Below are 10,000 nucleotides of genomic sequence, written 5' to 3' on the forward strand. Positions count from 1 at the left end.
GGGCCAACCTCTGAGTGACGGAGGTATTCGAGTGGGAGCAAGGAGGGCAGGGGATTCTAGATCGTGGGCCGGAGGCCAGGGAGGGGGGCGAGGGATGGTAGCCACTCTAGTCTATTTTTGTTCTTTTTTAATGAACGCTTTTAAAATTGATTGATTGATTGATTGATTCACTCACTCACTCACTCCATTCATTCATTCATTCATTCATTCAATTCCGTGCAGTGGAAGGATGGAGACCTAACCTAACCACTAGACCGCCAGGGAAGCCCTTAGCCACGCTAGCCCTCATCCATGTTTTTCAGGATCATTGAGAATCATTCATCTGACGGGATGGACTGGAGAGATCTTGTCCACGCATACAGGAGAGATCCATTGGAGGTTCCAGAACTTGGGTCTCTTGGCAAGGGCGTATCATGTTTAACATGGAAAGGACTATGCCAACGGTGGTCTCAGAATGAATGGAGTGTGCAAAGAGGTAGAAAGAGAGGTTCCCGACTTGGGGGGGGGGGTGCGGGGAGGGGGGAAAGCCCCAACCACGTCGCCTCGTCCTCCATCCATCCCGATCAGGGTCACGGGCAGAACACAAGGGGCGGCTTCCCTCACTGGGGGCCCCGAACTTAGAAAACTCTCATCTCTGCAAAAAGACAAGCAGTGCTGGCTGGGGCTGGCACATTCTCTTCTTCTCATGGGACTGATGTTGATCTCCATAGCTCAGAAAACACGTGCGAACACTCAGAAGATACCCTAGCACTGTGTCCTTCCTTTACCTGGCTCCCTGTCGCTCACTCTCCGCCTCTGTCTCTGTCTCTGCCACTCGCTGTCTCTTTCTTTCTCCCGGTCTCTCTCTCTCTCTCTCTCTCTCTCTCTCTCTCTCTCTCTCTCTCTCTCTCTCGCTCTCGCTCTCGCTCTCGCTCTCGCTCTCGCTCTCGCTCTCGCTCTCTTGCTCTCTCTCTCTCTCTCTCTCTCTCTCTCTCTCGCTCTCTCTCTCTCTCTCTCTCTCTCTCTCGCGCTCGCTCTCGCTCTCGCGCTCGCTCTCTCGCGCTCGCGCTCGCGCTCGCTCTCGCGCTCTCCCCCACCCCTGCTCTTCCTCCCCCACTTTATCCCTTTCTTCCCGCCTCCTCTCTTTCTTTCTCTCTGTCTCCCTCTCTGTCTCTCTGTCTCTCTTCTCTCTCTGTCTCTGTCTCTCTGTCTCTGTCTCTCTCCACCCCCCCCGTCTCTCCCTCCCTGTCCCTCCCTGTCTCTCCCTCCCTGTCTCTCCCTCCCTGTCTCTCCCTCCCTCCCTCCCTCCCTCCCTCCCTCTCTCGTTTTCCTCTCTCTCCCTCTCCTGGCCTCTCCTCCACTTTCTCCCTTCCTCGTTTTCTGTCTCCCTCTCCCTCACCCATCCCCACTCCCCCCCATCCCCGGTCATGGGGCATCCTCATTTTCCATGAGAACTCATGGATTTGGAAGGGATGTTGGACTGATGTTCGCGTGCTACCGGATCCCACTCCCACAGGGATAGCTGCTGCACTGCCTTTGGCAGGCCATGGTGGGTGGGGGTGGTGTCTCTTCTTCTGTATCGGTAGAAATGATTTGAAGAGGAGGCAGGATGGGCATAGGTCCACTGCCTCACACCAAGGCCCTTTGGGAGCATTTCAGTGAATCGGGACAGAACATGTTTCTCCGTGCGGGGAGGGAACCGGAATAGGGCACCCCGAAATGGACCGCTTTGGCACACAGATGAGTTCGAATTGAAGGCGCTTCAGAAACGACGGGTGGGCGACGAGGACGCTCTGCCGCTCTGCCTCTCCCTCTTCTTCCTGACCTGAAAGGAGGACCAAGATCTTCCTCGAGAAGAAGCTCAAGCTCAGAGCCCGCCCTTTCGAGTGACTCCTGGCTTGGGCTTCTCCTGCGTGGGGGTCACGGTGCACGCGTTCCTCAGCCGTGGGTCGCTCTCTTCTCGAGCTGTCTTTTGGGGACAGGGGCCTCTCAGGCAAGAACTCAGAAGGATCGTCGAGGGAACGTCGTTTTTCCTCTCCCACGACTGATGAATGCAGACAGACACACAGGAATCTCGCCCCCCGCTTCCACCCCCGCCCCCCACCCCCCACCCCAAGTGAGAGGAGTCGCCGGACATCCTTGGGGTCACACACAGCCAGCCTCCGTGGCTCTTCTATGTTGCCAGGCTCCCTGGCCTTCACTGCCCCCGCACACCCCCCGTGAAGTTGCATCATCGTTCATAGTGTAAATGCTGTGAGAAGATAAGCTTTTCAAAATAAAATTCTCCCTGTCTTTCCTTCCCAAGAACACCATGAACACCTACTGTCATGTGCAGTGCTTATGGACCCACCTGGAGCAGAGGACCCTCTCCGACAGACACCCTCCCCACCCCACCCCACCCCACCCCACCCCACCCCCAGGAACTCACTTGCTCCGAGTCATCGAGGAGAGGGTGTCTGGTTCCGTGTCTTAAATGGGTGGGCCAATGACACGTCATCTCCTAGTAAGCCATCGGGTTCACCGGTTCGGGTTCGGGTTCGGTGGCATGAAGTACATTTACGTCCTCCTTGAGTTTGACTTTGAAAGTCTTGGGGCCCTGAGTAGGCCGCCCCCAAACGTGCCTCCGTGGCATAGAGAAGTTTTGGAATTAGACTGACAACACCACGAGAGGGACGCTCTGACTCTCTTTTACTTCTCCCCTCTGAAATCAGGAAGAAAATCTCTCACGTGAAAGGGGAGGGGGGCGGGAGGTGTAGACACCATGACGAACTGAACCGCCCTCATGTCTCATGAAATGTTCACGAATCATCTAAGTAGGACTGCTCCTAACGAATAGAGGGCATAGATGTTAACGAGATAAGAATGTTTAAGGGGAACTCTCCCCCCAATGATTGTTTTCCATAGGCCGACTTCAAGACTTTCCAACATCTCTGGTCATCTCTAGGCTTAGAGGTTGGCTAAGTGCCATTGGCAGGGTGAAATCTCAGCGAGTGTCTACATCACCTCCACATAAGATAAAATACTGAAATGTTCATGGCTCCACAAGTCTAAGGGTCTCCCTGCTTTGGACCTCTTACGGAGGAGAGACTGAGCATGTTTGGTTCCATGCCTAGATAGATCTTGTGCTTTAGGGAAAGAGTGTACTCGGTAGGAGCCTAGACTTCTACAAAGTATTCCATGTTCACACTGTTCACTGTGGTTGGCTTCCTTACTTTCACTGACTGACTGAAGAAAGAAAAAAAAAAAAAAAAAAAACAGACAGTGTCCAAGGACGAGGCATTCCAAAGAAGGAACGGAACGTGTGTGGTCCAAGCTACCTGATGTCGCCATCCTCATGGTAGGAAGAGGACTTTTTTGGGGGAGTGGGGAGGCAAAGTAGAAGATATGCAGATAATGTTTGGGGGAAGGAGAAAGAGATTTTAGTCCTAAAGGTGGTCACTTCTCAATGGAAAAGAAAGAAAACGAGGGACAGGCTAAAAATGGGCACAGACGATTGGAAAAGGTGTGTGAAGAAAATGGTCTTTGGAAAGGAATCGGATCCGTGGTCAGGACTGACTGGATAAGATGAGGATGGATTCAAAGACAGAAATGAGTTTTCGTATCAACGTGAAACAAGTGCAAAAATAGAATTTAGTTGTCTCTCTATGTTAAAAGGACAAGGTTTGGGTTTGGGTTTAGGGTTTGGGTTTTTCTTTCATCAGTCTGCTCTGTCCATCATGAGAGATTAGATTAGATTAGGAAAGGTTTCTTCCTTTATCTTTAAGGAGAGAAGGAAGGAAAGAAAGAAGAGAGAGAGAGAGAGAGAGAGAGAGAGAGAGAGAGAGAGAGAGAGAGAGAAGGAAGGAAGGAAGGAAGGAAGGAAGAAAGGAAGGAAGGAAGGAAGGAAGGAAGGAAGGAAGGAAGGAAGGAAGGAAGGAAGGAAGGAAGGAAGGAAGGAAAAGGAAGCAAGAAAGAAAAGCTTATGCCTTGTCAAAAGTCATCACTTATTTTCTAGGTTGCCGTTATCAGGTCTCGGAGGACTCACATCAGCTTAGTCCTCTCGAGATTCAAAGAACCAGGTGTGGCTCGGAACTGAAGAAGAAGCTTCTCTCTCTGCCTAGCAAGTCTCTCCTTGGGATGTCGGTGACCTGGCTAGCGAAGCACTGTTTCACAGTGACCTATATCCGATTAAGTGCTTTACAACCTTTTGGATATTTTGGACACACTTGCCCCCCGGTTGAAGGACAGGTGAAGTCCTTTGGACTTAGAACGCACTTTGAGTTAGGATGCAGGAGGAGAGGGCCCTCGAAATAGCCCAAAAATGTGTTCTCTCTCCTGAGAAACGAGAGAGATGAAACTGAGTACGTTTCTTGGAGAGCTTCGATGACACGGGAAGCGTCGTCAAAGAGGAAGGAACAACGTGAAGTCTACTTTGGCTTGTGTCTGTACACCGATGTGTTCTAACTGTTCCAGACATGATGGGATGTTTCTTCCTGGAAGTCTTCTCTGCCCTGGCATAAAGGGTTGTCTGTCGTCGTCAAAATGGAGGCTCACACGAAAGGGACGGAACCCAGTATCAGGGAGGTGTTCTAACCGACGTTCACGCCAAGGCAGCAACAACAGCCTGTTGAAAGGTGGTGGGGGTGGCGGGGCACACGTGGATCGAGTCCATTCTGTCCTGTCAACAGCCGGTCGGGGCTATGGCAGACGGGAGACGGCGGCCCGGCCGGTTGGTTACTCCCTGGCCAACCTCCCCCCTCCCCCACCCCCACACTCCACCTTGCATTCCTTCACCCACCCATGGTGCCTTGAAGATGACCCCAATTGTACATAGACATTGGCGGGAAGATTTCTACAGTCTACCGGCAACGTCTGACCTGTCATGCTTGTAACCCTGGGGGGGGGGGGGGGTGGGAACTATTTTTCTCTCTGGAAAGAAAACCTCCTCTCTCTGGACCCTCTGAACCCCAGCCACTGGACTTCATTCCACTGCCACTTAGTAGGGGTCATCCAAACATTCTTGTGGCCGTAGGTATGTCTTCCGTGTGGGTTGAAGTCTTCCCTCACTCACTGCAAGCCTGATGTCCTCACCGTGGCACAGAGACTGTTAAAAAAACAAAATGTGTTTGCCACTTGGGGTCTACCTTCCACAGCCTCCCCTGTGATCAGATCACGGCACCCGCTTCGCTGGGCAAATCCTACAATCCTTCACAGAAGCTCTTGCAAACTTTTTGGAACCGTCACTCGTCCAGTCACGCTCGATCATCAGGCAAGGTCGGCAGAACCGATGGAAAGACTGGACTCCAAGTAGAACAAGGATGACTTACACGGGATTGAATGAACTGATGAACAGGATGATAATGTGTATGACTACTTGTGTAAAGTAGGACGGATTGGGGAAGCGGGGGATAACTTAGGGGGTTGGGATGACCATGTACACATGACTGTACATAAAATCGGTAATCAACAAGCAAGCGCCTCCTACTATATAGCACAGGAAACTCTACTCAATACTTTGTAATAAACCTATGAGAGAAAAGAATGTGAAAAAAAAAAAACCCTACGTAAAATACCTTTATATATATATATATATATATATATATATATATATATATATATATATATATATATATACATATATACATATACACACACACACACACGTATGTAGGTATATGTATATACATGTATGTATGTATATATATGTATATGTATATATGGAGGGGGGGAGAGAGAGAGAGAGAGAGACAGAGAGAGACAGAGACAGAGGCAGAGACACTGAGACAGAGAGAGACAGAGAGAAAGAAGAGACAGAGAGACAGAGGGATTAGGACTGATTCTTAAATCTTTTGTTTTCCAGGTACAAGGAAAAACAAAAACAAACCAACAAAACCCAATTTTCTTTTTTCTTTTTTCTTTTTTTTTATTTTTAAAGATGGACCTCCATTTGGTAACTTATACCTCTGTCAGCAGGATGGAATCACTGATCTTTTTCTCCCTACCTTCCTTAATTCAGAAACTCTCAGTGAGGCTTCTTATTTCCTTGGCAACCGAGTTATTTGCATACGTTACTTGGAGGCCAAAATTATGTTTCCATAAAACGGGGATACTCACTTGTGGATATGAAGTTCTGGAGCTACTCGTTTCCCTTAGGGTGTTGTTCTTAACCTGAAAACTGGACTGCATCCCGAAGTTTTTTGAGTTCCCTCCAATATCTGGCTACGACTCTCCCCATGAACGTTTGCCATTTTCTCCCACCCTTTTGACTTGGCCTCACTGAGAACTAAAATGGCCCTTTGCCTGAAGCTCTGCAAACGGAAGCTAGAGAACTTGACGAAACGGCCACAACGGCTCCTATGGAAACAATCCTCGTGCCTGTTTCTTTGAGAGCCACTCCGAAATTTGAACCAAACACCCGACGACATCATCAGAGGTGTTGCAGACTTCTAAAGTTGCTTCGACCCTGACATCTAGAAATCTCCTTCACTCACTCACTCACTCACTCACTCACACACACACACACACACACACACACACACACACACACACACACACACATCCCTACACACACGAGTCACCAGCTCAGCTTTAATATGTTCCAAGGAACTTTCAGAGGAGGGAACTCTTGGGCTCCAGAGTAGGCCGCCCCAAAATCTGCCTCCATGCTCTATTGATTATTTTGAATTCAAGTGACTTAAGAACCGGCCAGCACAAGAGGGACACACTGGCCCGCCTTTCTGTCCTCCTGCGGAGGAAGATCTCAAGTGAAGACATCTGCTTCCATGCATGTCCATGATTCTCAAATGGTGTAGTGGGGTTTCCTGGGTTAGGAAAAGGAGGGGACATCTTTTGCCTGGAAAAAAAGGCCTGTTTCTCACACAACCTCCTCCCATCCCTTACCTCTCTCCCTCCTTCCCTCCCTGCAGTTTGGAGGGGACAGCCTAAGGGTGGGGAAATTGGGGAAAGAAAAAAGACAAAGCCATTCATTAAAGAGAAGCTCGAGGCAAAGTCAAAGGCTCCGACTTGACCGGAGAGCTTTCTGCATTTGAATGGAGCGATTGAACGAGGCCCTGCCGAATGAATCGTCCGGACCTCCCCTCCCCTCCCCCGCTCCTGGCAAAGGTCAGTCCAGGGGACTTAGGAAGGAGCTCTGGAGAAGGAACGGGGGTGGGGGTGGGGGTGGGGGCGGGACCAACAGACAATAGCCGCTGCCTGCCTGCCTGCCTGCCTGCCTGCCTGCCGGGCTGAGGCCTGAGGCCTGAGGCCTGAGGCCTGAGGGTCACCACGCTGGCTCTTGCAACACAATCCCTTCCAGGAAACTGCTGTGATGACTGTTTGGCAGTGAAGGATCAACTCTGAACTCTCTTGGCCTATTTCTGCAAAAGGCCCGAGCCTCAGCTACGACAGATTCTCTGGGTTTCTTGGCACAGGGACTGACCCGCACCCTCCCGTCCTGTCAGATCCTCCTTTGTACACACGCCTCCACTCACTGGAAGGGTTCTTTGGCCTCGTCCAGAAAACGAACACACAAAAAGAAACCCACAAACAAGACTGAAATGATGTGTTGGTAGTTATGGGAAAGAAACCTGCTCCTCTCACACACCTGAGGGCAGGAAGCGAAGGCAGGTTCTCGGCCGGAGGGGGACGGGGTGAACCGAGGTCGGTCAGCGCCCCCCTCCCCCCGCTTCTCTCCCGGGTGACGTGGGCCCCCCTTCCCCGCCTCTCTCTGCGCCCCCCATCCCCACCCCGCCCTGGTTCTGATATTTCACTCGGGAAACTTCTCTAGGCCGGCCGAGATGCCAGCTTGCTGTCCTGCCGTTTCATGTCCATCCCTATCAGCCATGTCCAAAAGGCACGGGAAATCATGGACAGCAGATAGCGCACCCAGAGTTGTGTGTGTGTGTGTGTGTGTGTGTGTGTGTGTGTGTGTGTGTGTGTGTGTGTGTGTGTGTGTGTTTGCTGGGGTTTCTGTCTGCGTGTGTGTTTGCTTTTGGTTTGGCTTTTTTTTTTTTTTTCTTCGATAAACTCGCCCCATTTGGGAGTCGGGTGGAACACGGCGGGTGTCTCCTGGCCTGCCGCCCTAACAAACCCCAAAGAGACTCATTTTGGGGTCTCGGCCAGCCAGGTCCCCTTTCTTGGAATTCTGGTTTCATAAATCCGTCTCGTGTCCATGGAATTCTCAGGTCCAGCCATCGACCCTAAGGACGGGGAGGGAAGGTTTTGTCCCGGGGACATCTTCCTTCCTTGCCCGCCTCCTCGGGGTTCCGGACGCTTCGGTATGCTGACGTGCCGTGCCCTCCTCAGCTCCACCCCGACCCCCACCCCAACCCCCCAACCCCCCACCCCCCCGTTTTTGGGAACTCTGTGAACAGGGGTGGTGTTTTTCACAGCCAAACACACTCTCACCGTAAGACCCGGCCCTCGGAGGACTCCTTGCTATGAATGGACCCGAGGTGACGCGGGGAGTCGAACGGCTGAGGTCCACGCAGAAACCTGCACGCGGACCTTGACAGTGGCGGTTTTATTCCTCACTGCCAAGAACTCTCTCGGAGGTGACCGAGACATGTCTTTCAGGAGGTGAATGGACACGTACGTAGCCTGGGGACGAGCCGTAGGTAACATGCTTTCTCGGAAGAGAAAAACCATGGACGGGATGAACAGGTCAGCGGGGTGGTGGTGGATGGTGGATGAATAGGCGGAGGGCAGAGGACGTTTAAGGCAGGGAAACTCTCCAAAGTTAGGATCCTGATGGTATGAAAGCAAACGTTTTGCATAGGGCACTACCTGAGATGGGGTGAATCGAAGGGACCCACCTCTATGGGCCACCACCCCCTCCTCCCCACCATGAAAGCGCCCCAAGCAAGCCTGCTCTTTTTACCCCAGTTGAAGACCCTTGCTAAAGCCAGAAGGCAAAAAATGACCATGAGAAATCTGACCAGCCGTCGCTTGGGACAAGAGTGAGGCCAATGAATCCAGTGAAAAGTTGACAGAGGGGCCTGGGTCCCTCGGCTCGACCCCTTCACGGAGAAGCCAAAGCCTTTTACGCAGGGATGAGCTTTGACACACCTAGGTTTCTTCGGCCAGTGCGACGTTCATGAAACACGCTAAAGGAAAATGATCGATCGATGTGTTTGCCGTCTGCCTGAGCGCACGCGATACGAAATAGAAACCGGGGGAGGGGGTGTGTGCTGACGTTCGGGGTCTAATGGGAGAAACCTTGGAGGGTTTTTGCCCTTAGGGTGCCTTGGTCTGGGGTTGACTTGTGTGCGCTGAGAACGAGGGCCGTTATTGAAGACCCTGTGCAGATTTTGGACACCATGATCCATGGAACCCTGAAGTTTTGGAACCTAGAAATCTTTTGGTCTGCATTTGAGTTGGAAATCTTCTCCTTGACAGAAAGAAGCACACAGGAGGAGGAGGAGGAGGAGGAGGAGGAGGAGGAGGAGGAGGACGAGGACGAGGAGGACGAGGACGAGGACGAGGAGGACGAGGAGGACGAGGAGGAGGACGAGGACGAGGACGAGGAGGAGGACGACGAGGAGGAGGACGAGGACGGGGACGAGGTGGAGGAGGAGGACGAGGAGGACGAGGAGGACGAGGAGGACGAGGAGGGGAAATGGAACTGCATGATGAGCAGATCAGCTTTTCGATGTCAGCAAGGCACCCGCCGCCCAGTTCTCTGGGTGAACTGTCTTGATCTTGCACATCTCTACCGCCTCCGAAATGTGAACACAGCCTGCGATGGCCTGACTGAGACTAAGGCCAGTGGACTGGATGAGGTAGACCCTGAAACCAAAGGGAAGGAAAAAAAAAAAAAAAAAAGAAAGAAAGAAAAAACAGAAAAACCAAAACGGAAACAAACAAACAAAAAAAAAACCCCAAAAAATAACAACGGGGGAGGGGAGGGGGAAGTGGTCTCTTTAAGAATACAAACCGGTGGAAGGGCTCCCTCACCCAAACACTAATTCGCCGTCTCCTTCGGGACCAACACGAATCTTAAAAGTCTTTCCCCACAGATAATAAAAAGCCTTAGCCATCGGAG

The sequence above is a fragment of the Pseudorca crassidens genome, unplaced genomic scaffold, assembly GCF_039906515.1.
Source record: "Pseudorca crassidens isolate mPseCra1 unplaced genomic scaffold, mPseCra1.hap1 Scaffold_162, whole genome shotgun sequence".
Classification (NCBI taxonomy): Eukaryota; Metazoa; Chordata; class Mammalia; order Artiodactyla; family Delphinidae; genus Pseudorca; species Pseudorca crassidens.